Source organism: Phaethon lepturus, unplaced genomic scaffold (assembly GCF_000687285.1).
Source record: "Phaethon lepturus isolate BGI_N335 unplaced genomic scaffold, ASM68728v1 scaffold17336, whole genome shotgun sequence".
NCBI classification, from domain to species: Eukaryota; Metazoa; Chordata; class Aves; order Phaethontiformes; family Phaethontidae; genus Phaethon; species Phaethon lepturus.
The window spans coordinates 25,966-32,002 of NW_010544298.1; positions in this window are offsets into that span (position 1 = coordinate 25,966).

Consider the following 6,037-nt stretch of genomic DNA (forward strand, 5'->3'; position numbering starts at 1 on the left):
AGTTCTAGGTTAGGTATGTCTGGGGTGGTTTTCTTTCCGTGTTAAGCTCATACATGATATCTGGACTGCACCTATTAATATGCAAGATGAACCTTTTAGAATCGTCCTCCTTACATTACTAAGAACAATTGTAATACTGTGCTCGGAAAAGAATACAGTGCATGTCTGACAGCACCACTGCATACCACATTGTGGTGCGTTTTGGAAAGCTGCTGGTGTTTTGAGTGGAGTTGTGTTAATTTGCAGGTACTGTCAATATACTGAATCTTGCAAGTTACTATCTCCAGTGATCATCATGGTTTTTAGAAAATGTTTATAGGAGTATTCTATAGGCAGTTTGATGTGGTTATTGAATCTGTGATGTTTTTTCTTGTCTTTTGTTATTTTTTTAAGCATGAAAGAGCAGTTCAGGTTTCCAAATGGCAAAGACTGTTTTCTTTGGTGCAACAACAATACAATTGCACAACTTACGGAACATATCTTCAAGACAACTCGTAAAAAGGCTGGCATACTGTGGGTCATCTGACTGACCAGGATTATACAACAGTTTTCAGAAATTAATAGTTGCAGAAAATCGCTGTGGGACAGAATTAAACAAGAGAGACAGGCAATACCTTTGAGATAGTATCTCAAGAACAGGATGGGTGTCCAGGGTTTGGAAGGCACAGTGAGATACCAGCAAAGGAGCGAGCCCCAGAGTATCGGCTTGTGGCATCCCTCATGCTCAGAACATTTACACAATGCAACTTACAGAAGAAGTCTAATCACATCGAAGAAAGCGTGCTCTTTGAGTCATGAAGTGTTCAGGATTGACAGAAATCACCCTCAGTAGCTCCTCAGTGAGGCTCCTATGATCAAATAGGACACACCTGCCAGAAGTCCTTTTCTATGGAGCAAACAAAATATCAAGGAGCCTTTGCAGAGTAGGCAAGGGGGTTTGTCAGAAGACCTTTCAGAGAAGATATTTAATGGGAGAAGTGTCTTTCTAGGCAGAGCAGAACACAGTGATTTGAGGAAGCCCAAGAAAGGGAAGAGCGAGGAAGACTGCCACTTTCCACAGGAGAGGAGAGGAAGAGGTAGCAAGGCACACAGCTTGATGGAAGGCCTATGTGCAAAAGCTCCACTAGAAAGCAAAGATGGAGGCTTGACTCTGACTGTAAGCAAGAATCTTCACTTCCTCTTAAGAAAGAGGAAGGTATCTCCGTTTTGCAATTTGGTATTATCAATACAAACAGTACCACAAGATAGTCTTTTTAAGACACTCCCAACCAAGAGAGAGTACAACATTTTTTTATCATGCATTTAAAATTAAAGCATTTAACTTGTTCATATTTATCCTGTGTAGAAGACAGTCTTTATATCAGACCAATCTAGTTGTTATTCCTTCTATCTTCAAAATTTACACAAATAGTGAAGCAAAAACATTCCTCAGAGAAACTAAGTTGTAAGCACCTAACTGATCACAGTGGTCAGCAGCTACCGTTTCTGCAATGTCTTAACCAAAAAAGCTTCATTAGCAGTTCACCAACAATTTGAAATAAGGAACTGTCACCAAGTAGCCACAGAAATGCAAACTTTTTATGATAAAGCTACAAGGCTATTTGGACCTTTTGTAAGCTTCATACCAAAACACTGACAAAATCAGAAGAAAAACTATGGGGGGGAAACAACAAGAAAAAAACCATGTAGTCGGTTTGAATTCTACAAAAGACACACTGCACACGAGAAAGCAATCAGCAAGTTACCCCTGTATATACCACACATATAGGAATTTGATTTTAAAAACAAGAATTGCCTTCAGAAAATTCAAGTTGAGTGTGGTTGTTGAGTTGCTTTGAGATGAGCAGAACCACTTTACAGTAAGAAAGAACAGTGGCCATGTACATGGACTTGTGAGGTGAACCCAAGTTTTGGCCAGGAATGACCCAGCTACTGGGTGACAGCACAGAAACAGCAAGATTTACAAGACGGGCATTCAAACCACATTCCAAATAGAAGGGTATTCTAGTGCCTGTAAGCTCCTCTGCTCCCACCAGCTTTCTTCCCATTATGTACACTACAGAATTAATTCAACTCACTGTCAAGGTTTGAATGTGTGTATGAAAACACATTTTTCAGAGAGATGCCACTTGTCTGACTTTAAATTTAATTTTTAAATGGAGGGAGGAAAAGCATACCTTTAACAGTGCATGGATTACCTGCTGATGTTCAAACTCATGCTACAAAACTTGCAAGAGCAAAAGTTTCAAAATTAAACCAATTAAATGTTACTACAAACTAAACACATTATCTGCCCCATTTAATTTCCTAAAATAACTGAAGTTTTCAAAGATACTCCTACTCAAGTACTTAACATACGAAATATCAGCTTGTACAAGTATAACTAACTGAAAGCATGACTTTCTAGTAGCAATACTCACAGCTGATGTGTTCTACATTTCTATCTGCATCTTGTGCCAAAAAAAAAAAAAAAAAAAAATAAAGTTGCTTACTACCTCAATCATCCCCAATCCAAGGAATTATTAAAATAGTTCCTGAACTACATGAAAAATATACCTAAAAATTCAGGTAGTCTTAGGGGTAGCATTTTTTTTAATTGCCTTTCTTTAAGAATTTTTTTATAGGAATTTTTTCCTTATTAGAAACTACAAAAGATAAATCTACAGCAATCCAGTACTGCTCATTCAAGAATGAGCAAGTGCATCACCTGGTGTAAATTCAAACTACAGAAAAATCAGATTATGAATAAGGCAGTGCTCTTCTGACTTCATGGCAAATGCTAACTTATAGGAAAACAGCTATTACAAATGATGCCCAAAATTCTAAAATAAAACCTATGAAATAACACTTCTTGTACACGTCTAGCAAAGACCTGTGCACAAAACAAACCTTCTTACTTTGACTCAGAGCACAGTAAGTGTTATACAGGAAAAGGGCACACTTTGCTATTGGATTAAAAAATTTGGAGTTCCTTGTGCTTACTTTACAATTCAATAGAACTATTGTTTCCTTTGAGTGTGGTTTGGATAAAGCGCAACAGACAGTTTCTCACAGAGAGAAACAAGGATGCAGGAGGAAATAAAAGGGATAATTTTGAAAAGGCATTTTTGTGGCCTCGCACACACAGCAGGATTTAATAACTTCAACAATGGCCCTGTCCTCTTCCCAGGGAATTGAATTTAACTGAAGACACAGGTTTACCTATATGATTGCACAAGATGAGCCAAAAAAATTCCTAAAATTACTTCCCTCCTCTGTTAAGTCTGGGAGGTATTACAGAATTTACAAATTCCTAATTTCACTGCACGAAACTGTGGCCACTAACAGAGTGAATTGCCATCATGGTATTTATCCATCTTTTTACCACTTTTAATAAGAACAACAAAATTTAACACACATGTCCTGTTTAAAATATATTCTCAGCTCTACACAACTCTAGAAGAAACTGAAGATGAAATTTGGCACATTTATTTTCATTCCTAAGAGCCTTCAGAGGGTCAGAATCTCCTTCTGTGAGGAGAGCACTGCAAGAGGTGCTGCGTGCCGGCGCACTGGAACTCCTGGCCAGAACACATCGCTTCTTCCTGAGCCAGCAGATGGTGAAGAGGCCCTGTGTAAAACAAGATGCGACTGTCTCTTTTGGTGCCTGTCACAATTGGAGCTGGTAACCTTCACCTCTGTACCTACACCTCCTCAGCTAATGCCATTTCCCCACCGTACCAAGATGAGCGATCCTAGTCTTGCTCAACTTCCTCACAAATCATCATCCTCTGCTCGCCAGGCCTCTGCTGTCATCATTGCATCTATTTCATCTTCTGTGACCGTGAATTTCAGTGCATAACTGCAACGAGCAGAATATCATGATCCGGGCCACGTGGAATCACAGAAAAGGCATATGTCACTTCACAGTGGTAATGTTACACACCTGTGTTGCCAGCTACTGCTTATATAAAATGCAAAAGGTCTGGAAGAGCTCAACTTTCCTGCAAAACAAAACTGTACCTGTAAAGCCTCTGAAGAGATTCCCACAGCAATTGCCTACCATTTATATGTACTTGAAGAGGAAATTAAATGTTTTACCCATTAACCTTCCTCTTTCTTTGAATGCAGGAGAAAGAGAGATGCTGAGTTTTTAAGGACTAAGTTTCTCAGTAAAGAGATGCAACATGAACAAAACACAATGTATTTTAACAGATTTTAGATACAATGGGCAGATGTGATTTCCCTGCAACCACCTCAAGGCATGTTACCCGTATTTGTTATTGCTGCACTCTATAATGACACAAAGTATTTTTCTTGTTAGCTTTTCCATCTTCCCACTTAATTACAACTTCACAACAAAAGTTTTCCCTCAAGTAGGATGTCAATAAAGAAAAAAAATTTAACATAAATTTACACCTCTCCCAGAACCAAGACCAGCAGAACATTGAAAAGCAGTTATTACATTTGCGTATTTTTTTCATCCTCCTGATTTGATACTATAAAGTTGTGGGGGTTTTTTTAAACTTCATTCAGGCCAATTTGTTATCTTATAAGACAAAACTTCACACAGCTGTTTTTTAGTAACTGTGATAGTTGATTTACTTAGATAACACCATCAGCATACTGCACAGATTAAGGATCTTTAGCCCTATTTTAAAACACAATTACAAACAAGTATACCATACCTTGCCTGTAATAAACAAGCAAGTGCCCAGTAAACGGAACTAAATTAAGTTCTCAGTTAGTTTGGAGCCTTTGGCTCTTAAAAACCATCCTTAAAATAACTGATTTACTTATTTGTTTCAATTTCAATGGGGGAAAACCAAAGAACTTTGTTGTAAAATCAGCAGGTAATCTATCCCATAAGATACGCATTTCTTCACCAAAATCTGAATAGACTGAACATTAGTTACTGGCAAAGGGCATTTTACTTTTTAGTCCATAAGCCAATGAAGAAAAATAATCCCGAGCAAGACTGAAGCCTTACTGAACATTATACCTTTCCCCCTCTCCATCCAGGCCTGTCCCATTAATTTCCCCCTGCTTTTATTCTGCACAACCAAGATAGTGGTATTAGCTACATAAAACAGGTGTTCAGAGCATAGAAAATACTTCTAATTTCTTATAAAAATTCATTTGGATTCAAATTATTTTGGCTATGTAATGCCAACATATAATGAAGCTCTGTAACTATCCACTGTGAATAAAATCCTGTACAAAGTACTTCCTATTTCTCAAAACCACCTCTTTATGTAAGTCTACCTACCTCACCTCCTTTCTGTCCAACACCGTTTACCCATTCCATGGGAGCTACCCAAGCTTTTGCAATGTCCTACAGACTTCATGCTGCCATGATAGCATGTATGCTGTCCACCAAAATTTATAGGTTGTTTTAAAAAAAAAAAAAAACAACAAACCACATAATAATTTGATAGTTTTCTTACTAACAACTATTATCCCATTATCCCCATGAGAAATAATGTCAAGAAAAGTTCGTTTCTACTCTTTGTAGATAATATCACACTGTTAAGGGCAGAATTTATACAACCATGGTGTTTGACTTCACCACAGACATTAAAAATAACTCAATAAATCGTTTTCAAAACAACTCACAAAAGTTCTAGGCAAGAAATTCTTGAGAGACAGAACTCCAATTTCTCTAATACTTTTTTTGGGAAAGAAAAAAAAAAAAGCTTTGGATTCCTCTTTTTACTTCATTCCATATAGTCTCAGGCCCGAGTTTATTGCAGGCTGCTTGTGAAGCCAGCGTTGAACACGCAGAGAGGCATTAACCAACACGACTAGCGAAACAGAGCCTTCTGTAACCTCCAAAACTTCTGCCTTGCCTTCAAAACAACAACAAACGAAGAGACGGCGAGAGGACGTGCATGTTTTCAGGTTCATGTTTGCAACTATCCAATGCCCGCTTAAAGAGTCCGCGCTGCGCTCTGACGCTACCAGACGCGCCGCTTCGGAAGGGAAACGCGACCTTCCCCTTCCCCCCGGCCGTGGCCCGCTCCGGGCCGTGCCACCCCGGGCAGGCGGCCGGGGCAGG